Source organism: Cebus imitator, unplaced genomic scaffold, assembly GCF_001604975.1.
Source record: "Cebus imitator isolate Cc_AM_T3 unplaced genomic scaffold, Cebus_imitator-1.0 Scaffold95, whole genome shotgun sequence".
Taxonomy (NCBI): domain Eukaryota; kingdom Metazoa; phylum Chordata; class Mammalia; order Primates; family Cebidae; genus Cebus; species Cebus imitator.
In genome coordinates, this window is record NW_016107410.1 from 4,406,984 (window position 1) to 4,430,408 (window position 23,425).

Here is a 23,425-nt window from a genome sequence, read left to right on the forward strand (position 1 = left end):
AAGCATCCCACGATGCCCAGGACAGCTTCCTCCACAAATATTCTACAGTCTCAAATAGTGCTCGTTTGATGTAGACCAAATACTTGCCACGTCTTCAGAGCTTAATGATTATCAGCCTCTCTACCAACATCTGGCCCCAAGTTACCTGACTGGTAGAACCAAGATTTGAAACAATGTTCCTCTGCCTCCAAAGCTGTATTCTTTTCATGCCAACATGCTGACTCCCACTGGCAGCAGACTATGGTCATTTTTTCAGGTTGATTTATAGGAGGTGCTGCAAATTGCAAATTCTGTTCTCAGTCCCCCAAATTCGCTGCAGGTCCACTCTCATTATGTCATTTTCAGATGGAGAATAGGGAGGGTTGAGGCTTGGGGGAACAAGAAAGCACAATATACAGAAACTTGACATAGACTGGCATTTTTATCTATCTTGTTTTAAACAGAGCAACTGAGCTCTTATGAGAGTCAATGTATTTAAAATAATACATTTTAGGGGAGAAAAGCTGAAGATTCAACTACAAAGGCAGAAGTAGAAGTAGGCTGGAAGTAACTAACAATTTCTGACCTGTCCTGCCACCAGATAGAGCTCCTGGAGTCTCCACTGCCTGGGCAGTCCCTGACATACTTTGAGAGCCAAAGTGTTAAATATTTAAGAGCACTCGATAATGAATACATAATTGAAGCATGGGAAAAATCAGACACTGTGAAATCGATTATGATGTTGGTAACAAGGAGTGGAAGCACCCAACCTATTTGGTGAGGTCTGCAGATCCACCTACGAATGAAAAATATACATAAATATTATTCAAAAGATAGACTAGCTGCAGTGCCTCATGTTTAATTTAAAATGCACTTGCATTTCAACCTCAGATGAGCAGTTCTGAAATGTCATGAAACACTGGGAACTTTCATGGAAAGAAAAACTTGCAGCAATCATAATATTAGAATTTGCTTCCCCTAGGGTATACATAATCTTAGGACAAAAAATACCCTTTATGTGGAAATACCCTGTAGTTACTAGGAGCCTTTTATTGTAAACAAAAAGAAAGACAATAAAAAGGAATTCATTTTAAGGAGGCGTTTAGAGTTTCCTTTAACTGTTTCCTTTACCCACATAGCTTGCCATTAATTCTTCTCTATGAAGCTTTCAGAAAGAGGAATCCGATTTTCCACCAAGTGGCTGAAGAGGGATGAACGGAACACTTGGGCGACTCCGAGGTGGAGGCTTCGCTGACAGCAGCCATCCAGATCTGGGTCTGCTTCCTGTCTCACCTCATAAGTTATTCCCACCTCATAGTCCACAGGCCTGTGGAGGGGGCAAGGGACAACCTGGGGACAGCCATGTGGACAGGGAGCAAGGGGGGAGGGGCTGGGGAAAATGCTTAAAAGAAGAGGGAGTACCAAGCATGCCTTAAGTATCTCACAGGTTTCCAATTGGCCTAGCAAAAGAGAAATAACATAGAGATGTATACAGGGGAGCTCCAGGTGGAATTTACCTACCAAGGACACCATTGGTCTTAATAAAGAATAGCTAAGTGTTATGGAAGAGAAAAGGAGAATAAATCTGACAAAAGGTAGGGGTTGAAAGATGGGCAAGGCGTTTGGAAAGAAATGGAAAGGGAGGCTGGGCTAAGCAAATGAGCAAACTATGTAAGCCCGCTGGAATTGTCAAAATTAAGGTGAGGCATGAGGGAGAACATTTGTATCATGACACCTTGAAATAATTAATATACGAATCAATTTACTCATCACATCCAATGCTGAGACAGATTATGAAACTTTTGTAACTCCTAAACTCCAGAATTTTAGAAACACTAAAGAAGACAAAGGCCCCCCACATAACTGTACCTCAAACATGAGAAAAAGCTCTAGTTGCCCAAGACCTCTCTTCTATCCAACTTCATGAAGTCACCTGTAGAAATCTTTTAAAATAGGGATTCTGAGAGATTCTTCTGGTTTGTGAGGAATTTGAGTTTTTTTAAAGGCTCTCCAGTTATACCCCTGAACAGTCAACTTTTACTGGAGGGGCCAGTGGCTAAGACAGTACGAAAAATACAGAGTGTAATACTGAGTATTATTTTCCAGATTTTGGAGGGAATGTGGCCAAGAAAGCAATTTTTTCTCTTTTTCTTTTTTTGAGACAGGGTCTCACTCTGTCACCTAGGCTGCAGGGCAGTGCTGCAATCATGGCTCACTGCAGCATCCACATCCCAGGCTCAAGTGATCCTTCTACCTCAGCCTCCTGAGTAGCTGGGTTTATAGGTGTGTGCCACCATACTCAGCTAATTTTTTTTTGTAATTTTTTTTGTTTGTTTTTGGTAGAGATAGGGTTTCACCATATTTCCCAGGCTGGTCTCAAACCTCTGGGCTCAAGTGATCTGCCTGCCTCGGCCTCCCAAAGTGCTGGGTTTACAGGGATGAGACACCATGCCTGGCTTACACTGTTTTTGTTTTTTTCTTATTAAATGTATCAATAATTTTTTTTATTAAAAGAAGGACATGTTTTGTATTGCCTTTTAAAAATACATGTTGTATTTTTAAAATGCTTTCAATGTTCATTTAATTGCAAGCATATAATAAAATATCCATTAACAAAAAGAAAAGAGTTTACAAGTCTCTTAATTTTAACTTTATTTGCTATATAACTTTCTGCATTATATGATATTAGTAGCAGCTAAAAAATATTGAAGGTCAGGCACAGTAGCTCATGTCTATAACCCAGGGCTTTGGGAGGCTAAGTCAGGAGGATCACTTGAGGCCAGGAGTTCAAGATCAGCCTGGGCAACATAGCAAGACTCTGTGTCTACAAAAAATAAAATTTAAAAAATTAGCCAGGTGTGGTGGTGGGCACCTGTACTCTCAGCCTACTTGAGAGGCTGAGGAGGGAGGATTGTTTCAGCTCCGGGGTTCAAGTTTGCAGTGAGCTATAATTGTGCCACTGTACTCTAGCCTGGGCTACAGTGCAAGGCCCTGTATTAAAAGAAGAAGAATTAAGCATATACTATGTTCTAAGCACATATTAACTCATTTAATACATGCACAGACATACATGCACACACATTCCCACTGTGACATATACTGTTATTATTCTTATTTTATGGATTAAAAATGAGCAAACGTGTGCAAAAGTATGTGTGCATATATGTGAGTGTACGTGTAGTTTTAGGTAAAAGAATAAAAGATATCCTAATTGTCCTGACTGAAATGCAATTTTTATTCTATAATTAATATTCTTATGCTGTGTGATTAAGACTTTTATCAGTTCTTGGGCTGAATATAAATATTTATACTCCTTTGCCGGCAGGTTTTAGTAGTTTAAGATACATTTGTGGAGAGGGTAAAAGATGAATGGCAAACACTTGATGGATTCTTCTAAAGTTTAACATTAATGATTAAACAACATCATCTGATGACTTACTCAGCAACTCAAAGACAATAAAACATAACTAAATCTGTCAATTAGCATTTTCATCTTCTCTCCCAACAGAGCTTAATGGCATCTGTAAAATGCAATTTTCAACCCAGAGCTCTTTGACATTTTCTATTTCCTCCTGCGTTCCTCTCCCGTTGCTCCCGTTATGACAGAGAGCAGCAGCATGTTCTGCTCCATGGTGGCAAATGCATCACCTGCCACTGAAAGGAAAGCAATTATTCTGTCCTCGCTAAATCTCAGGGATGACTTGGGTACTGCTTTTCCACTTAAGTGCATAAACAGCCATCCCAGGACCTGTTTTAAGTGGTTGAACCTTAGCAACAGCAGCTGGGCTACAGGTTGATGTCACCTGAGGTGCCCATTAAAGATGGGGAAAGCTGCCAGACAAGAATGACTTCCAGTAACTACAACTCCTCCCTGGAGGAAGCATGCCACATTTCCACACACAAAGTGACAAATAATGACTGCGAAGAGAGCATTTTGCCTCTCTGTTCCTGGTCCTTCGGTTTGAGGACAGCGACCCTGGTGTGGAGGTTAGGCTGTTTCTTGGATGGGTTTCCAGCTGGTGGGAGAGGATGCTATTTACACAACTGTCAGGAATTACAGTTCTTCCTCTCTCAGGCAGCTATGTTTAGCTCACATGTGTGTTACACATGTGTAGACCCCTGTCTAACAGCACCATCTCTGAATTGTCAAGAAAGGAGATTCTGGGTGATGAGAAAAAGTGTGTCCTCAAGGAGACTTCAGAGGGCACCCTGGGGCTTTACATCTAATAAGGACACCTAAATTGCTTCTCTAAGCTTCAGTCAAGTGCTCTGAGAAAACAGGCTCAATATAACATTTCCTCTTGAGTTATTTTTAAATGCACCTTTGTTTTTTTCACTGAGCTAAAGAAATTGCCTGATAAACACCATCAAAGCACCAAATGAAAGATTCCATTTTAAATAAACATGATAAGACTCCATTAACCAGAATCCCACTCTCTAATGCACCCAATTAACCAGAATCAAGTTCAATGCCTCATTTTTAGAATAAAAAATCAATACTTAAGAGCATATAATAATTTCAGCCAAAAAAATCAATACTTAAGAGCATATAATAATTTCAGCCAAAAAAAATCAATACTTAAGAGCATATAATAATTTCAGCCAAAAAAAAAAACCTCACAAAATGTTCAGATGTTTTTATGCAGCCAATTGTCTCAATGGTGCATTTTTCTATCTAACTTTTTAGACAGAAAATGAGGTTTTAGAATAATGATTTTGAGGCATTAATGATATAGTCAATACATAAACATGTAATTGTTGGCATGCTTATGCTTAAGACTTGAATGTTTCAGAAAATATGTCCACTGTATTTGAAAATAACATTTTTTAAGGATTCTGAGATTAATGATAAACAGAAATTTATATTCACCCCTAGAAAATTAAGTGCTTCTTTCACCCTGCTATTTTCTCTGCTTCTAGAGGAGGTCTGGAAGCTTTCCTTCACTTCACAGATGGCTGACCCGAGGTGGGAAGTCAAATGACTTGCTCAGAGTGAGACAGCATGTCAATACCCAATGCACGGTTAGACAACAGAGCTATGGACTGAGCCCTTCACAAGCAGATCCATCACTGTACAGGTGTACTGCTTGACACCACTTTTCCAAAAAGGTTCCCTTTCTAGGGAAATTTCTGGTCTCAAAAAATGAAACCTTGACTACCCAGCAATGGGACTCCTTGCCAGCTCTTTTTTGAAATAATTATGAATCTAAAACTTGCTCTTCGTTTCTCTGAACTTTCCTTTAATGTTCACAGGCAGAATGAATACAAAGCCTCTACAAATTAAGTCATCCCAGAATTAGTTCGGAAGTGCACTTGCTATCACTCTGACTAGCAGCTCCTGGAGTTTCATAGCAGATCGGGAGTTAATTCTTTCCAGAGTTGCTCCAGGCAAAAAAGCAGGGAATGATGATGTTTAGGTACTTTTCTCCCTCTTTTTTAGATAAATCCTAGGGCCTGAAGTCTGAAGAGGTCATTAGTCAGCAGATGGTATCATACGTCATAAGAGGAAAGGCTCTGGAGTCACTGGGGGCTGTGTTTGAAGCCTGGCTTGGGACCCTTAATGCATTACCAATGAGTGTTAATGCTCTCTGCTCCTTCCATGACTAGGAAAAGCCATGCCCTTGATGAGCACAACAAATAGAGTGTGGAAGTGAAGTCACATGGAAAGACTCGATAGTCCCACATTTCTACAGCTACTATCCACATTAGCCACACTCTGTTCAACTTGTCAGCCACCACCGAATTACTAGTAGAACTGAGAGTGGTGGCGATCTAGCATCTTCTACTTTCTTTCAACACTTTCCATAATCATATCTAAGTCCTTAGAGCCTATCAGGCCGCATTGCTGAACACCATGCTACAGAAAACTTCTCAAATCTCCTTTGCTACGGTGTTTATATCATGTTTATTTTGCTCACCTACATAGTGAGGGGCTGCACTGGATGTTGTGTGGAACTGAAAGCGATTCACACACAAGGAAGGTGCTTGTTTCAGCAGCACATGTACTAAAACTGGAAGCTAAGAGAAGATTCGGATGGCCCTGTGCAAGGATGACACCCAGGTTTGTGAAGCACTCCATTTAAAAGGGAAAAAAATTAAAGACACAAAGGAGGACCTTGCAACCTCCCATGTGCATACAGAGATCTAGGCACTGTAATAAAGGCTATAGGAGGGACTCAATTTGCTGGGAGAAGAAAAGACAAGGGAAGAAAAGAAGGCCATTAGTAATCTGTTGAGAGATGGTTTATTTCAATGGTTCTAAGTGTGGATGCTGGAGCCATCCTGTCTGGATTCAAAGCATGGCTCTGTGACTTAATGACCATTTGACCTTGGCCAAGTCTCTCAGCCACTTTGTGTCTCAGATTTCTCATCTGTAAAATGGGGATAATAATAATGATTCCTGTTTCATAGGGCTTTTAAGAGGATCGTGTGAATGAATACATATAAAGCTGGTGCTATGTCATATTCATTTCTTTTGAAAAATGAATTGGCAGTTCTCATGGTGGTGGGAGTTTAAAGTATGTGTCATGGAGAGCATGCCATGTGACAGAAGCTAGCTTGGGCACTTTTACATTCGTAATCTTATTTAATCGAAACTTCTCAGCAAATAGATATTATCACCCAGATTTTAAAAGCTATTGATCACGAGAGTTGGATACACTGTCTGACACTTCATAGGTGGAGAGTGGCCAAGTGGAGATTCAAGAGCATGGCTGTCCAGCTCCCAAGTTCATGCTCCTTCTATCCCTCCACACCACCTATGACCATTTCTCTGTATTTACATATAAAAAGAATTTCCTTGTACTGAGTATATGTAGATTGGGCTTGGTTATCAAGCTGTTCTCCAGTCATAACAATCTCCTTGAAGGAGGCTGCTGCCTGTTTTAAAGGTGGAATGACAGTAATGAAGCATGTGGAGTAGCAGATGCCCTGCCAGAAAATAATTAGCAAAATTCCTAATTTAGGGTGCCCCTCACACTGCTGCAGTGCAGGAAAACAGTGAACGGATTGATGTTAGATTTTTTTTTTTTTTATCTTGGTAAGAACGATCAGATCAGCTCCTTTACAGTATGTTGCTGAGCTGGGTCTCTACTTGAATCAAAGAGAATAGAAAACCAAACACAGGTCCATTACTTGAGGTCATTCGTTACCTTCTTTAACAATGACACACGTTTGCTGAGTGCTAATTGTGTGATATTCATTGAGCTGTTTTGCATAAAATGTCTTCCTTAAGTTTCATATGGCCCAATGGTGCAAGCATGCTGTCATCCCCATTTTATAAGTGCCCAAATCTAGACTCGGAGCAGTAAAGTAATTTGCCCAACCTTTCCTGGTATACATGAAATGTCTCAGTGGTATTAGGATACAAATGCAGGCAATCTACTTCTGACCTATAATCACCGTGTTACCGTTTCTTACCCTTCTCACTCTTAATCAAAACAAAAAAACATGACTTGAAGCAAATTGCTACACTTGACAACAGAAATATAAGCCAAATCTGAATTATTAGACTGCTAATAATTCTTCATATTTGACTATTAATTGGGTGTTTTAGCCAGGATGGGTGTACCTTTTGCCTTCCTTTAGTTGAATAATTGCAAGCAAAGATTTTGGATATTATCACTCTTGTAAAAAGAGAGCTAGAAGTCAGCAATTATACAAATCCCCTTAATCCCATATGTATTTTACCTGCACTGCAAATCTCTGCATTTTAAATCCGCCACTTGTTCTAAAAAAAATGTACAGACTGAGAAGCCACAAAAAAGTTAAATTAATAATTTTTGCCTAATGATATATTGATCGTGCATACATATCCTTACTTTTACATATTCTATGTTGCCATTAAAAGACCCATTAAAAGCTGAGTTCAAATAATTATTCACTGCTCACATTACTATTATAATCAATTGCCTATTATGAAAATTATTTCCATCTTTAAGAATTACTTTTCTAAGTGAAGTAATTAGAACTGATATGTTATTTTCTATTTCAGTTCCAAAAATTGATTTTATATGCTAATCAGAGTATGAAAATTGGGACATAAATTTTATAAATAAAATGAATCGCTAGTCAGGCTTCCTATTTGACACTTTATATAGCATTTGTTGTTTTTCAAGGCATTTGCTCTTGAGGACACACTGCTGATCATCTGTCAGAACTAGGTAGAACAAATTTTCCATTTTACAGAGTCTCAAGTATCTGAAATTCCAAGAATTAAGAGGTGTGGGCCTTCAATCAATCCAGAGGGTTGGAAAATCACACCTTCTGTAGACTAAAATAGTCATCATTTCTTAGAGCGCCAAGAGAAAAGCAGAGCAAAGATAGGTACCATTTACCAACTGTCTGGAGTGTGCCTGGTATTAAACTCCTGACATATATATGTTTTGTCTCTTCCTTACAGTTAGCTGGCTAGGTAGTTACTGTTATTATTACTCTTACAAATAAGGAAGCAGACTCAGACTAGGAATTCAATTTGTAATCTACCACACACCAAGTAAGCAGCTGAGTTGGGAATCAATCCCAGTCTGCAGGTTCACAAGGCCATGTTTTTCCTTTCCTTTAACCAAGCCAAGTGCAAACAGCTGAAGTGAATACATTTCAGCACAAGGATTGAGCTTCATGATGATTTTGTCCTTTGGCACAAATGTCTTGGTAAGGTTTCAAAAGAAAGTTAATGCCCTCACCTGGTTTTCATGTGATGATGAATTGTAGAGGAAAATGCAGGAAACCGCAAGTTGAAGATGCATTTAGAAGCAAAACCGCAAATACTATTTTCATACATATTGCTGGAATTATGAGATGAAATTAAAGGACGAACCAAATTTGGTAAAACAAGATGGTAGTCTCACTTCCAGCTAAGCTAATAAGCAAATGCAAAATTTTAAATACTTCCCCTTTCTGGGGCTGAAACATCTCATTTGTAAAATGAAGGGTTATGGTCTTTAGGTAAGAGTTTCTCTTTTTGCTACAGGGGTGGCTGATAACGTTGATTTCATCTCTAAAAGCGACAGGGAGCAGGCTTCTGTTTGGCAGAGGTACATCCCTACTGGGTCTCACTGCTACAGGAACAGAAGGGACACTCGTTAAATACTGTCACCCTGTTTTGTCCCCATGATCCTAGGGGTCTATTAGAGAGGCATAAGTGACATTTTTATAATAAATACTGAACAATGAACATTTAGGGGCTTGGCCAAAGATTGACAAACTTCCTGTAGCCTAGCTAGAACTCAGGCCTCTTTTCAATTTGCTTTCTGATCCCCACTCTTCCTCATTTTATCATCATAAAGGACACAACTTAAAAATATGCCAATAGGACAGACAATTTTAATTTTTCACATAGTATATGGACCCACACTCAGCACACCTGGCTTTAAATCCGTCTGCTGCTATTGTGTAGTTGAACTTCTTGAACTTCCTCTAAACTTTTCTGGCCTTGGAGTCCTCATTACCTTGAGATTTCTCATCCTTGATGCTCCAAATGCAGGACAACTTGAGATGCAGGCTTATAGAAGAAGTAACTACCAATCTGGTGTTCTGCATTAATGCTCTGCTAAATGTATGTGCTATAGGGATGAGTTCTCATCAGACTGACGTAAAAATAATCTCCCTCATTGTGATGGGGTTAAGTTCATACGTTACCCCCAGTACTTTAGAATGGAGTTATATTTGGGGATAGGATTTTTAAAGAGGTAATTATGTTCAAATAGGGTGGTTAGGGTGGGCCCCAATCCAATGCGACTGGTATCCTTGCAGAAGAAAAGATTAAGTCATTACCAGAGAGAGACACGTGGATGCACAAAAAGATGACCATGTGAACACACAGCAAGAAGGTGGACATCTGTAGCCAAGGGGAGAGGTTACAGAAGCCCAACCTGCCTACATGTTGATCTCAAACTTCTAGCTTTCAGAATTGTAAGAAAATGAATTTCTGTTCTTTAAGCCATTCACCGTGGCACTTTGCTATTGGCAGCCCTAGCAAACAAATACACTCATTATACCAATAATCAGCCTCCTTGGATACAATAGACCATTCTTACGACAAATTTCATGCTGTAGCAGGGAATGCATATGTTTAAACAATTTTGCCCCCCAAAGTTAATAAACACTATGTAATATGGGCTACACTCAGATGGTCTAAACATTTTATTCCTTCAAGTACAAACGTTTGAATCAAATACTCAAAAAGTCTAGATTTTAATATTAGCAAGTAATAGATTCCTGGAATATTTGAAGAGCATGATTGAAGGATAAGCTGAATTATATGGGTTTATTATATTTTTTGTCTGCTGCATTCAAATATTTGAATTTAATAATTTGGTTAAGAAAAAATACAGCAATTTCCCATGACAGACATTTAGTTTTTAACGCTGTGAAGCGGTGGAGTGAAATTCTCTGTGTAGAGTAACAGCAACATGCCATTCTCTGAGGCTGCCAGCAGATGTTCAAAGACGTAAGGTTCCTATGAAAACATACCAGTTCTATATGTACACGAATGATTCTGTCATCGCATTCTAACTTCTTAGTAACAGAATATAGTAAGTAAGCATTCAGAGCCTAAGGTCTTTACTCACATACTAGGAACCTGAATCACGCACCCCCATCTTATAGTGCAACCTTTGTTCTGAAAGATTAAACCCTATTGTACCATTATTAATCAATTCTTTTCATTCTTTAGCATTCCAGCAAAAATAATACAATGAGTATCAAGTTCTTTTTTGGTACATAAGAAGACAGGAATAGTCTTTTTATTCCTATATTAATACTTCTTATTCCTGATTTGCTAAAGCAGGAGGCCTGTTACATGGTGTCATCAAGACTAAAACCCAAGTATTTTCTGTTTTAGTCTGAAAAGTTTACTTTCTCTTTCCAAGAGAATGTGCAATGACATATATGCTTTCTTTAAAATATAAGGCCATGGTCAGGCGTGGTGGCTGACACCTGTAATCTTAGCACTTCGGGAAGTCGAGGCAGGCAGATCACTTGAAGTCAGGAGTTCGAGACCAGCCTGAGCCACATGGCGAAACCCTGTCTCTACAAAAAAAATACAGAAATTAGCTGGGCATGGTGGTGGGTGCCTATAGTCCCAGGTACTCAGGTGGCTGAGGCAGGAGAATTGCTTGACCCTGGGAGGCTGAGGCAGGAGAATTGCCTGAACCTGGGAGGCTGAGGCAGGAGAATTGCTTAAACCTAAGAGGCAGAGGCTGCAATGAGCCAAGATCTTGCCACTGCACTCCAGCCTGGGTGACAGACTGAGACTCAGTTTCAAAAATAAATAAATAAATAAATAAAAATAATAAAATACAAGGCCACTTTCCCATTTCTATCATCCTGCCATATGATCGGTTATGTGCAGGGAAAAATCAAAGTAATTTCAACAGAGTCAATATTATTTAAATTCTTGAGAATTTAACTATCAATTTTCCTTGTTTCTCTCTCTGTTCTTATGTTTCTCAGTAACGGAGAGAAACCAGAAGTTGTGTACATTTTAAACAATGAATGTGTCAGGAGGAAGAATATCCTGGAAATAATGAGAAGTTTATGGAACTTTTCTCTTTTGGTCTTTAAAAAGAACACAATACTAAATCACTGAGAAAAAAAAAAAATTCTATGAAGCAGGCCCTCTATGCTATGAATCCATGGCCCTGGGCTATTTTTAATAAAGCATATAAACTCGAGGTTGCTTTGGTCTTTGAAGGTCTTTCAGGGATCAAATAATTCCATGACTTTTGATATCTCAGAATCTTTATGGGTATGAAAGGGACCTAATTGAACAAGTGGGCTAAGTTGCCAGGAACAGAGATGGGGTAGCCATATTTTAACCAAGCATTGTAATATGCTCAATGGCAGCCATTAATTTATTTCTGCTAAGACAGATGGCCTTCTCCTTGATACCAATGGAGAAAAAATAATTAAGGAAACCTTCAGCCAGAATGGAAAAGATAGGCTGTCTTTTGACAAGGTGATTCTTCAGTTTGCAATTAGCAACTGATAAAGTGCTATGCGTGTTAACTTTGGGGAAGAATAGCTAGTTATTTGAAATACTAATCTCACTTTCTTTCTAAACTGTCTTTCACTGGTATTTGCCCTTTCTGTCCCATCCTGTAAGTAGGCCATACATTTTATAGAAAACAATTTAAAAGAACATCAGTAAATAACAGCCACAATTCTGGAAACCTTTGTGTTGTCTCTGGTTTTAAATATATGGTTTCAGAAGCAAATCCACTGGGCATTGCTAACAGTCACATGGTTATTTAAGCTTCTGGGTATTAGAAAGCAAACCTCTGTTCCTATGCCCTGCACAAGTCCTCTTGAATGAAATTCTCAAAATATATGATCCTTGGCCAGCAAATTATTATGTTTTAAAATTATATCCACTGCCATACATATGAGGGATGGCTTTTCATGGGCAAAGGGGAATAATTTAAGAATTACATCAGATCACAGCAGTAGCAAGCTATTCACAACTACCTTGAGTTGATTAGCAATTTTTTTTTTTTTTTGTAACTTGGAGGTAACTGACTTTTTGTTTAAGTTGAAGATAATAAATTCTAGCTCTCACTTTACTAATGAAAAGTAGCTCTTGGTCTCCTCATCTTGAAGGATGTTCAGCGAACTAATTTCCCCTCAAAGGTCCTTTCCTCTGACCAAACTAAGTTTTACCAAAAGAAAACATGATATCTCAAACCCTGGAAGACTTAGCTTTCTTTTCTTCCTCCTCTCATTCCATTCCACAAATGTTTATTAAGACTTCATTTTGCATTAAGTTGGATCCTCTGTAATTGCCATAATATTCTATTAATTTGACTGACAACAATGGCTCAGGATACCCCTCGACAACACATAAAGAGGAGACAGTAAGATACATGACATGTCTGCAAAGATCTTCCAAACAAATTGACAAGCCAAAAATGAGACAATGAATGACCTATAACAGCAATCCTTGATGAATCTAACTTGAGTGGCATTAAATAATAAAGGTAATAAGAGTTTGGAGATGGCCAAGCTTCCTACTGCAAGAGTAAACAGGGATTTCTTTTTGAATGAAGAGATGAATATACATCTTAAAAGTATATTTGGGAAAACAAGTCATTCTATCCCTGAAGCATTCTGTTTCTTATGCTTATTGCACCTGTGTCTTCTTCCTTATCTCAGCAGCCAGCTCACATCCTCAGACGTGATATCGTTTCCACACTTCTCACACAACATTGCAAAAATGGTTTCGCTTAAGTATTATTCTAGTCACTTGCTTCATACAAACCACACTAGCTGTTCATACATGTTTCTAATCAGATTATAATATTTACCAATGACTTTCTTATCAACCCTTGTCAATTACATTAATTCCATTTATCTATGAATGGAATCACTAAGACTACTAGATCAAATAAATTCCTTGTTATCTCCTACAACCACATTCCATTCTTTTACTCATGGAAAAAACACTTACTAGGGTATATATACAGCTATAAAGATGTCAGAATATAGCAACATAAAAAATGGCCAACTGGGTCAGACCCAGCACCCTTCTCTGACTTGTCACTCTGGAAGTGAGCAGATTTTTTTTTTTTTTTTTTTTTGTACTCACACACCTGAAGAACATGACTAATTTCCCTCACTAACAAGAACTCTTTCATGCAATGTTTCTAAGGAGGATAAGGTAGAATGGACTCTCTTTCTTAGAGGAACATAGTGATGCTCCACTGGGAAGAGAAATATGTAATTCAAAGACCTTCAGGTAATTTTGATATTTTATTCACTCCATCCTCAGATGCACACCACTAAAAATTATTACTCTATTATACATATTTCTTGTTGATGTCAAGCTCAGTAAATACCAAACTAACTTATCTATTATCAATCTGTTATCTGAGACTGTATCTAAATAATTTAAGGTTATCCATATTTCAAAATACTGGTATTCAAATGTCCTCCCAAATTTGCCAACTGTAAATAAAGCAGCACAGCACCCACCACACTTAACCACGTTAGATTATCCATCTCTTTACTCGTATCTCTCCACTCAAACTGTAAACTCCTGTCTTTCCTGTCTACATTTCCAGCACCCAGGACAGAGCCTGGACTTTAAAGTTATATCAAACCACATTAAATTGCCATTTTTGCCACTTAACTGTGGTCTCGTAGCAATTTCATAAGGTTTGATATAATAATTGTAATCCATGACTAATGAATAGAAGAATTTTAAAAAAGAGTCTAAACATTCTTTAGGGCTTCAGAGAAAGGAAATGGGGGAGGGAAGGAAACGAAGATTAACTGAGATTTTGATGCAGTAGGTCTGCGGTGGGACCAAGTAAGCAACATTTTAACTACTATCACAGATGATCTTAAACAGATGACTCACAGACCATGTTGTGACAAACGATGCCTTTAGGGACACAAAGGGAGTGGGATCAGCTTCTGTCAGTTAGAAGGCAGCAGGAGACAAGACTGCTCCCAACTCCTCCTTTTCATGCAAATCATCTTCATCCCACCCAGGGTAGGCTGTGTGAGCCAGAGTCAGAGAGCCCTGGGCAGTATGCATGGCTGTCCTTATCAGGTCTTATACTAGTTTGCCTTTTTCCAGAGGTATTTTGTTCTTCGGAAAGTCCCTAGCAGCTTTGTGCCGACCACTCAACACTGTATTTGCAAGATGGAATCATTCAGCTCTTGCATTCCCAAGTATTCCTCTTTTAGGAATTGGGTTCTCTAATGTGCTCAGAGACAAAAGCACCCAGAGGTCACTGTGTTCTTTGTTACAGTGGCCGCAATGTCTGAAAACACAAGGGACTTCTTGACAGATTTCACAGTGCTATGATTAATTAGTGCCCATACTTGACAGGCTAGGGGGTCACCAGAATGGTCCCTGCAGCATGGTGTGCCATCTCTCCATGTTAGAGCAGTGAGGGACAGGTGGATGATGATTTCCACAACTAGATGGGAGGAAGTATGGAGTGGGTTGCAGGCCTGTCAGATCTCAACTTGCTTGATCCCACCTTCTAAGGTATTTTAAAGGTGAAGGCTTATTCACTGAAAATCGAGACACAAATCCTCCAAGGCAGTGTGTCACGGATTGCATGGTACACTGATGGACATGCTGTGTTAATGACTGCATTTGTTACAATTGGCACAGTGCATCCTGCTAGGCAGTGCTCATAGGGGACAGCACATTAAACCTACCATGTTATGTCACTGAACATATCATGCAATGTGATGTAGTATCAGCACACTATTCATTGCCTATGTTTCCCAGGGTTTCCAGATTCATAACTATCTTGAAGAATATAAAAAAATCCATAGGTTAAATATATACATATACATGAAAGTAAGAAACACTGCAGTAGCAAGAAATGACAAATATATTAGGCCTACAGAAAGAAACACATGTATCTGCACATGTTTAAAAATAAAGAAGAAAACCTGTGCTCAGAGCAGAGGATTATTACCGAGGCCAATAATATAAGGAAAACGAAAAAGGGCAAAAATTAGAAATATTCTACTCTTTGAAAAATTTTATTTTTTATGTCTAAAAATTGAGATGGGACTATCAAAATGTGAATTTCATCCATCCATCCGTCCAACCATTCATTCATTTACCCACCCAATAAATATTTATTAAATGCAAACTATGTCCAGATACTGTCACAGACAGGATGTAATCACATGTAAAGGAGATCCTAAGTTCCCTACTCATGGAGCTTAAATTCTACTGTGGGAGTAAGACCCAAACACACAAGTTTAAATCTGAATTGATGTAGCCATAAGCAGTGGTATAAATGTTGAACAAGCTTGAGAGTGGGAAGGATGTGATTTGCAGCTTTTGCCATAGTGTAAGCACACCCACCCTGCACAGTTTCATCCTAAAAATGTGATGTCACTGCAGGAAGAGTTGGAAAGAGATGTGTAGAGTTAACTCTCTGGAGCAGTATGAGCCAGCCGCAGCTCACTCTTGGATGTGATGTGAAGAACTAAAGTTGGGTAAGTGGCCAGAGACTGTAAGGAATGGTGGATCTTTTAGGCAGGTGTCAGTCATTCTTTGATTAGCGACATTTAAGCAGAGACCTAAATAAAGAAAAAAAAAGTAATAAAAACATGGCTGATCGCAGTGTCACATGACTGTAATCCTAGCACTTTGGGAGGTCAAGGTGGGTGTATTGTTTGAGGTCAGGAGTTTGAGACCAGCCTGACCAACATGGTAAAACCCTGTCTCTACCAAAAATAAAAAATTAGCCAAGCAGTGGTGGCACATGCCTGTAATCCCAGCTACTCAGGAGGCTGAGGAAGGAATATGGCTTGAACCTGGGAGGCAGAGGTTGTAGTGAACCAAGATCATGCCACTGCACTCCAGCCTGGGCAACAAAGTGAAACTTCGTCTCAGAAAAAAAAAAAAGAGTAATAAAAGTGTGAGGTAGGGAGTTGAGGACAGTGTGAGAGAAGAGTGAGCACAAAGGCACCACGGAGCACAAAGGAAGCATTGCATTGCACTGCAGCAAAGGTACTCCTTGCAAAAGTAAAAGCAGGATGACCAATTAGGACTGGTTTGCACTCATCGGGCAAGAAGTGCAAGGGGCTTGAGGCAGAGTGTTAGAAATAGAAGAGATGTGAAATGCTTAGCTTTGGGATAAATTTGTGAGGTAGATTTACTCAAAATCACTGATGGATTGGATGTGAAGAGGGGAATTAAGGAGTCAATGGCAATCTTGAGAAAGACTCTTAGTTAACTTTTGCTGATAATATATATCACCGTTAGATGCAATGGGGAAGACCAAGTCAAAAGTATGTGTAGAAGAAAAATCAAAAGCTCTGTTTGGGTTATTTTAGGTTAGAATTATTGACAGGCGTGGAGATGTCAAGCAGGTAACAGGATATACAAAAGTGTAAAGGTCAGGGGAAGTCAGGGATAAAGATATGAATTTGGAAGTCATCAACTATCGATGATTTCAGTGACTGTGCCACTGGTGTGTCATTTGAGAACCAATGCCTTAGAGAATAATGACAGAGATTCAGCCTTTAAGGGTCCCCTGGGGAGGAGGCAGCCTTCTATAGAAAGCTATGTGAATCAAAGCCCCAAAATATCTCCTGTTAATCTGTTTCTGAAACTACAGCCTTTAAAACATACTTCATTTTCATCACAGTCCTGTTACAGTCCATATTAATACTTGCTAACAAATGAACAGAGATTTCCCACCTGTCAACTTGACTGCAGAACTGGGTGTTCGATGTTCAGAATATGGAGCAATGGTTCTCAACCCTGACTACACATTATAATCACCAAGTAGAGTTGAAAAATGCTGATACCTGAGGCCCATCCCAGTGATGCTAGTTTAATTGTTGTGCAGTGGTGAAAAGTACGGATTTCTTTCAAGGTGTAAATCCGGACAAGGGACAGCAAAGGTGGTGATGGAACCAAAGAGCTGAAGGAAGGTCTCAATAATGTTGAGTATACTTGCCAAATCATCTAGTAAGAGAGGAGGTGAGATGTGCATGTGGGGTGGTTTCATTGTGACTCTGAAGGTGGTTCAAGATGTAATAAGGGAGTGGAGACAGAGTAGAGCAGATCACTGGGGATGAAGGACATGCAGTCACTGAAGGCCACGGTGTTGGGAAATTCCTAGGAGGTTTTGGGTGTGAGGAATAATGGCAGAAGCAGAGATGGAAGATGCCTGAGCCAAAAAGACTCAGGAGTCAAGGTCTTCGATGACTGAGGAGACAAGGAGAACAATCGTTTGAGGACATCAGGAAGCAGCAGCAGGAAGTGTTTATTCAGGACTGAGCCTGAAAGTTTCATATCCAATCACTGAGAGACTTCTGGTAGGATTCCCTATAAGTTAGATTCTAAATCTGACAATTTCTCATCATCTCCACCACTCCACTCCACTCTAAGCAATGTTTACCTCTTACCTATCCATGGAGAAGGAATAAAATGGTCCAAATATGGTAGTGGAAAGCAAGGACAATGCCAACCTCGAATCCAAGCCATGTATTTGCAGGAATACACAGAAGTGGGCAAAACACATCTATCTGAAAGGGCAGCAAGGATGCCAAATCTTCACAATGTAGTCTATATGCAGGGAAGACTATTAGGTGGTGTATTTCAAGAAGGGGAGAGATTGAAGATGACAGACTGAATTTGAATGGATTTTCAGAGGATGAGATGGGATGAGAAATTGGGCCACATACGAGTTTGCTGAGATGTGTGAGATTAAGAGATTTGGGTATTAATGGATTTCCAGCACTGCTTAAATTTCTGGTGTTAGCTAAGGTAAAACATGTTACAAAAGATGTGATTAGTCTCATAGCCTCTTATAGAACAATCCTAGGGTGATGGCCTGAAAAATTCTAATTAGCCATATGGCAGCTTCCAGGGCTGTGGGCCCCTTACAGAGCATAGGTTCACAAAGTGGCCCACACAAGGAGCACTGGGTGATATGGGCATAGGACTGGGCTTCTGCCTCACAAAACACAAGGATGAGAACTTGTGAATGAATGTGTGCCACCACGCTCCATCCACGGATAGCAATGCGACAGGAGGGCCACTTTCCAGGACAGTGGGAATCACCCTGGTATGCATTAGTGAGTCACAAATCCAGTTAATGACACTCACCTACAGCTTGCTCACCAGAAGACTTGAGTCATTTTAACAAACAGCAGACTGGGTGGATTTCTGTGAGTTCTGACAGGCACAAACTCTTTTCTTAGGCTCGTTGAGGACTGTGTGTTGTAGTTAGTTGCCTCATCGCTGTAGTGAGCCCTGCCCTGAAAATGACCAGGCTCATTGAACCAAAGGTTGATTGCCACATGTGAAATAAAAAACAAGTTTACTTCTTGGTTTGTGAAATTATATATGTTAAAAGTTCTATAAAACTATATACATAGAGATAAGGCTGGAAGGAAATACTCCTAAATGTAGTTGTGTTATGGATGATATATTTTTTCTCTTTATTCTTTTTGGTGCTTTTCTCAGCTTGCTACTATAAGGTCATAAAACTTTCAACATTGTGTGGGGGGAGTTAATTATAAAGTATAAATGTTCTACAACAACATTCAAAAGGAAACCTGGGTGGTACCGAGTCATCCACGTTGTTTGGATGCTGTTCTCTCCTTCCCCATCCCCTTTTAATTCTGGCATCCCCTCTGACGTGTATGTGTACTGGGCCCCTCTGGGAGAATTTACCAGTTCTTAGCAAGTGCCTTCCCCTGAGAATTGCTTTCTTTCCCACCAGGCTGGGCCCACAGCATGCACATGTCATGGCACAGCTCTGCCTTCTGACTAAATCAGCTAAACCGGAAGACAGATTCCTTCTTTGGTGAATTGTAATTTGTCACAGAAATTATAAATGGGTTTAACATATTCACTTGAACCAAAGTGACAAACTTTGAGCTCTGTGGCAGCTACCTTCTGCGATGGGACAGGAAACACAGAAAACTGCTTTGCAGAAGGGGCAGGATGAAATTTAGCAGGCAGAGAGAAAAGGGATGTGGCACAGGGACAGCATTCCACCTGTGAGCATTCCTGTTTTCAGACTTCTCAGCGATGTGCGATGACCCCAGCATGCTTACACCACTTGCTGAGTATCTGCCACTCAAGACAGCTCCTTTCACTTTAAACCAGAAAGTTCCTGTCTCTCATCCCTTCTCTCCCTGCTTCCATTACTAAATTAAAAATTTAAATATTCAGTAATGAAGTAAAAATTCATTCAAGTTTCAAGCACGTGGCTTTCAGAATATAACTACTTAATAAGCAGGGAGCTATTCAATATGTCTATGTGTGGAGTTTTATTTTTGGAGCAGTGTTTAGAAATCATTCCAACGTCATACATCTCTGCATTTGTTTTATCCACGTATCTAGTGTGACAAAAACACAAAAGCTGCATTTTAGTTTTTGGGTGCAGGTAGTTTTTGGAAACTATGAAGAACAAAGTTATAGCACTGCTACAGCCAACATGACCACATTTTCACATCCCCAAAGGTCCTGGTACCAACACTGTGGCTACCATTAACGCACATGCCATACTGCAATTTATATGCTATTGATCATGAGAATTGCAGGCTCAAAAACTGGTTCAAAGCAAAATAAAAATAAAAATAAAAAATTTTCTCCTGACTCCCCACTTCCCCATGCTATAAAATACAATGCAGACAACGTTTTCCTGCTGATGGTTAGTAAGTGAAGGACAATTCAATATCCAATAAAGGTGACTTATCAAGACTGCGGCCTGCTGTCCAGTTGGGAAGGATTTACAGGAAATAAGCGACACATGACAAAGAAAAGCTGGAGTTTAGAAAATTCCCAAAGACATAAAACGAATATGGAAAATAAGTACATACCAAAATATTTCTTCTTAGAGGCCTTCCAATACTGGTGTCTTCTCTCTTATGCTGAGTAATGTAAAATATGTCCTTCCAAATATAACTCTCAAGCACTTTTGTCCCCAAAAGCAGTTTATTTTGTGCACTCAACCCTCTCTACCTCGTACTCCTTAACAATGTAAAAATGCAGTGTCAAATCTTTTCACTGTTTTCTCTCTAGCTACGAAAAGAGGATATTTTGATCATTTGTAGGTGGTCAGTTCAAGCCCTATATTCCCCCATTCTGTGGCCTTTGGGTTAGGGGAATTATTGTCTTGTTTCCTTCGATGATACAACATAAGGTGAGTGAATCTGCTTTTCCCAGCCACTACTCTGGCTGCCCTAGGAAGAGGAGAGTTTCCAGGCAAAAGGAGGAAAACTGCACATTAGAAAGGCTTCTGCAGTGGGCCACCGCTGCTCTGCACAGCAGCACATACCTGGTTCACACTCAGCCTCCCCTTCTCCCACCTGCCCGACTGCCCTGTGTTCCTGGATGAAACAACAAATGTACCCTCTTCCTTGAATTCCCCCAGCACTGTCTTCCTGGCTGGTACTTGATAAAGTGAGAAAAGGAACATTCTGCTTCCTAATGAGAATACACAGTTTCAAAACATCTTCTCCTTCCCTAGCACTGCAAGTTGGTGCTATTAGCTTGTCACGCTTGTTTTTTGTTTGTTCATTTATAATGGAAACTCATTTTTTCCTACTTTGAAACCATTAGGTTCACATGTTTGGCATTTTAGGGATCCTCTTGGCAGGACCTCTTGGAAAGCACAAAGCAATATGTCCAGAGTAGCCCAATGGCTTTATGTGTTAAATATCTCTTTAAACAGTTCGCTTTCTTTCAATGCCTCCATTCTATTGTACCATCAACTCTTGCCCTGTCTATAGAGCTACCTCTTCTCTGAATTCTGTTTCCAGCTGGTCTCTCTCTTATCTACTCTTAGCACCCAGGGTAAGCTTAATTATATTTTTTAAATTTTAAAATAATTTTAGACTCCCAAAATGTTGTTGAATCATGACAGAGATTTCCCTGTGTCCTTCAGACAGCTTTCCCAATGATAATATTGTACATAGCCACATGCATAACATTCAGGAAACGGATACTGGTACACTCCTATCAGTTAAACTCAGAGTGATCCTATAAAAATGCAAACCTGGCTGGGAGTGGTGGTTCATGCCTATGATTCCAGCGCTTTGGGAGTTGGAAGTGGGAGGATCACCTGAGCCCAACAGCTTACGATCAGCCTGGGCCACATAGTGAGATGCCATCTCTACAAAAAAGTTTAAAAATTAGCTGGGTGTGGTGGCACACACCTGCAGTCCTAGTTACTCAGGAAGCTGAGGTGAGAGGATCACTTGAACCCAGGATTTTGAGGTTAAAGTAAGCTACAATGCCACCATCATACTCCAGCCTGGGCAACAAAGCAAGACCCTGTCTCTAAAAAATAAATGAAGATAGATAGATAGATAGATAGATAGATAGATAGATAGATAGATAGATAGATAGACAGACAGATAGATATGCAAACCTGACCACTCCACCCCTCCCCTACTTTGCTAAAATGTATTATGCCTTTCCATCACTCTTAGAATAAGGACCAAAGTCCTTAACCTGGTCTGCAAATAGTCTGACCAGCACTTTGGTTTGGCCAAGACAGTTCTGTTTCCCACCTGTTGTGCCAATGAATTATCCCACTTCACATGTCAGCACCCTCGAAATTGTGGATAATAAATTATGGTCATCCCAAGATGAGCTCTGGATGGTCTGGTCCTGCCTACACAGACCTGTGGCTTTTGTTTTATACCTGTCCCCTTCTTGCTCTGAGCCCCTGTGACACAAACCTCCTCTTAGGATGGGAGGACGCACATTGTCTCTTCTTGCCATAAGACCTTTGTACATGTTGTTGTCTCTGCTTGGAGAGAATACTATTTCTTCCCCCTTAAAACCCTTTCCTTCCTTCTCCTTCCCCCTTCACCTGATCAGCTCCTACTTGTCTTAACTCAAAGAAATCACTCCTTCCACAGACTAGATCACATCTCTCTATTAAATGCCCTCACATGCTCTGGGCCATGCCTTTGAAGTGCTTATCACAGTTGTAATTTGACATTTGTATCTGTACATGAAGAGTGAGCTAAAAGAAGATAGTGGGCGTATTTGTGTTTGTGGAACATCACAACCCTGGAGCCAGCATGGAGCTGGTGGACAATTATTTCATAATTATCGACTGAATGGATGGCAGCTTAGTTGATGGGTTCATAAACAACATGGGCAAATTGGTTAATAGCTTCAGGAAAAAGAAAAAAAAAACCTCACAGTACCTTCTCTGCAGACTGGTACCCCTATGGCCCCTTTAATGATTTAAAAATCAGGCTTTGAAATGAGACAGGCCCAAGTGTGAAACTTGGGACGTGTAAACCGAGGAAATTTATGCCAGTTATATAACTTCTTTGAGCCTTAGTTTTTCTTCATCTGTAAATAGTAGTAGTAGGAGTAATGGTAATAGTGTTAATAATAATAAAGTCATCTACTCTATAAAAGTCTTATGAGGGCTGAATGAGAAAATGTACAGTGCTTAACACACACATTAGGTAAGTGTTTGCTCTTACTACTATTTGACTAAAGGTGTTTCAAAGACATCATTTCCTCTGTGTCTAAGATGATTTCCTTCTTTCATAAACACACGGAGGAGGTAATGCTCTTCACGTGGCATGGTTTCCACATCACTTGTGCTCCCCATCCCAGGTCTTCCCTATCCTCCTGTGCTATCCCTCTTGTAGCAATCCAGGCCAAACCTGGGTGTCTGCCTGACCCTCCTCTCTCTCATGCTACACATTGCATCTCACAAAAGCAGGTCTGCTTTCTTTTCAAAACATATTCAGTATCCCACCACTCCCCACCACCTCATGACCACCACCTCCAACTGCCAGCTTATTGCAACAGCTTCCAAGTGGGCTTCCCTGCTCCGGCCTTTGTCCTTCAGGATATCCTCAACAGGGCAGCCAAAATGATGCTGTTAAAATGTAGATTGCATCATGCCGTTCCCCTCCTCAAGCCCCTCCCAGGTTTTCTATTCTCTATAGAAAAAAATATAACTGGCCT

General features: G+C 39.9%; 1 protein-coding gene and 1 non-coding gene across 2 annotated transcripts in view; one reads left to right on the forward strand and one right to left on the reverse strand.

Annotated features, from left to right (window-relative positions):
* NCKAP5 (NCK associated protein 5) overlaps positions 1-23,425 on the reverse strand; it is a 977,727-nt gene that overhangs the window by 648,134 nt on the left and 306,168 nt on the right. The gene's annotated exons all lie outside the window — the stretch shown is intronic.
* On the forward strand, positions 5,961-6,064 carry LOC119472347. The gene has a single exon (XR_005201489.1). It is a non-coding gene; the product is annotated as a U6 spliceosomal RNA (small nuclear RNA).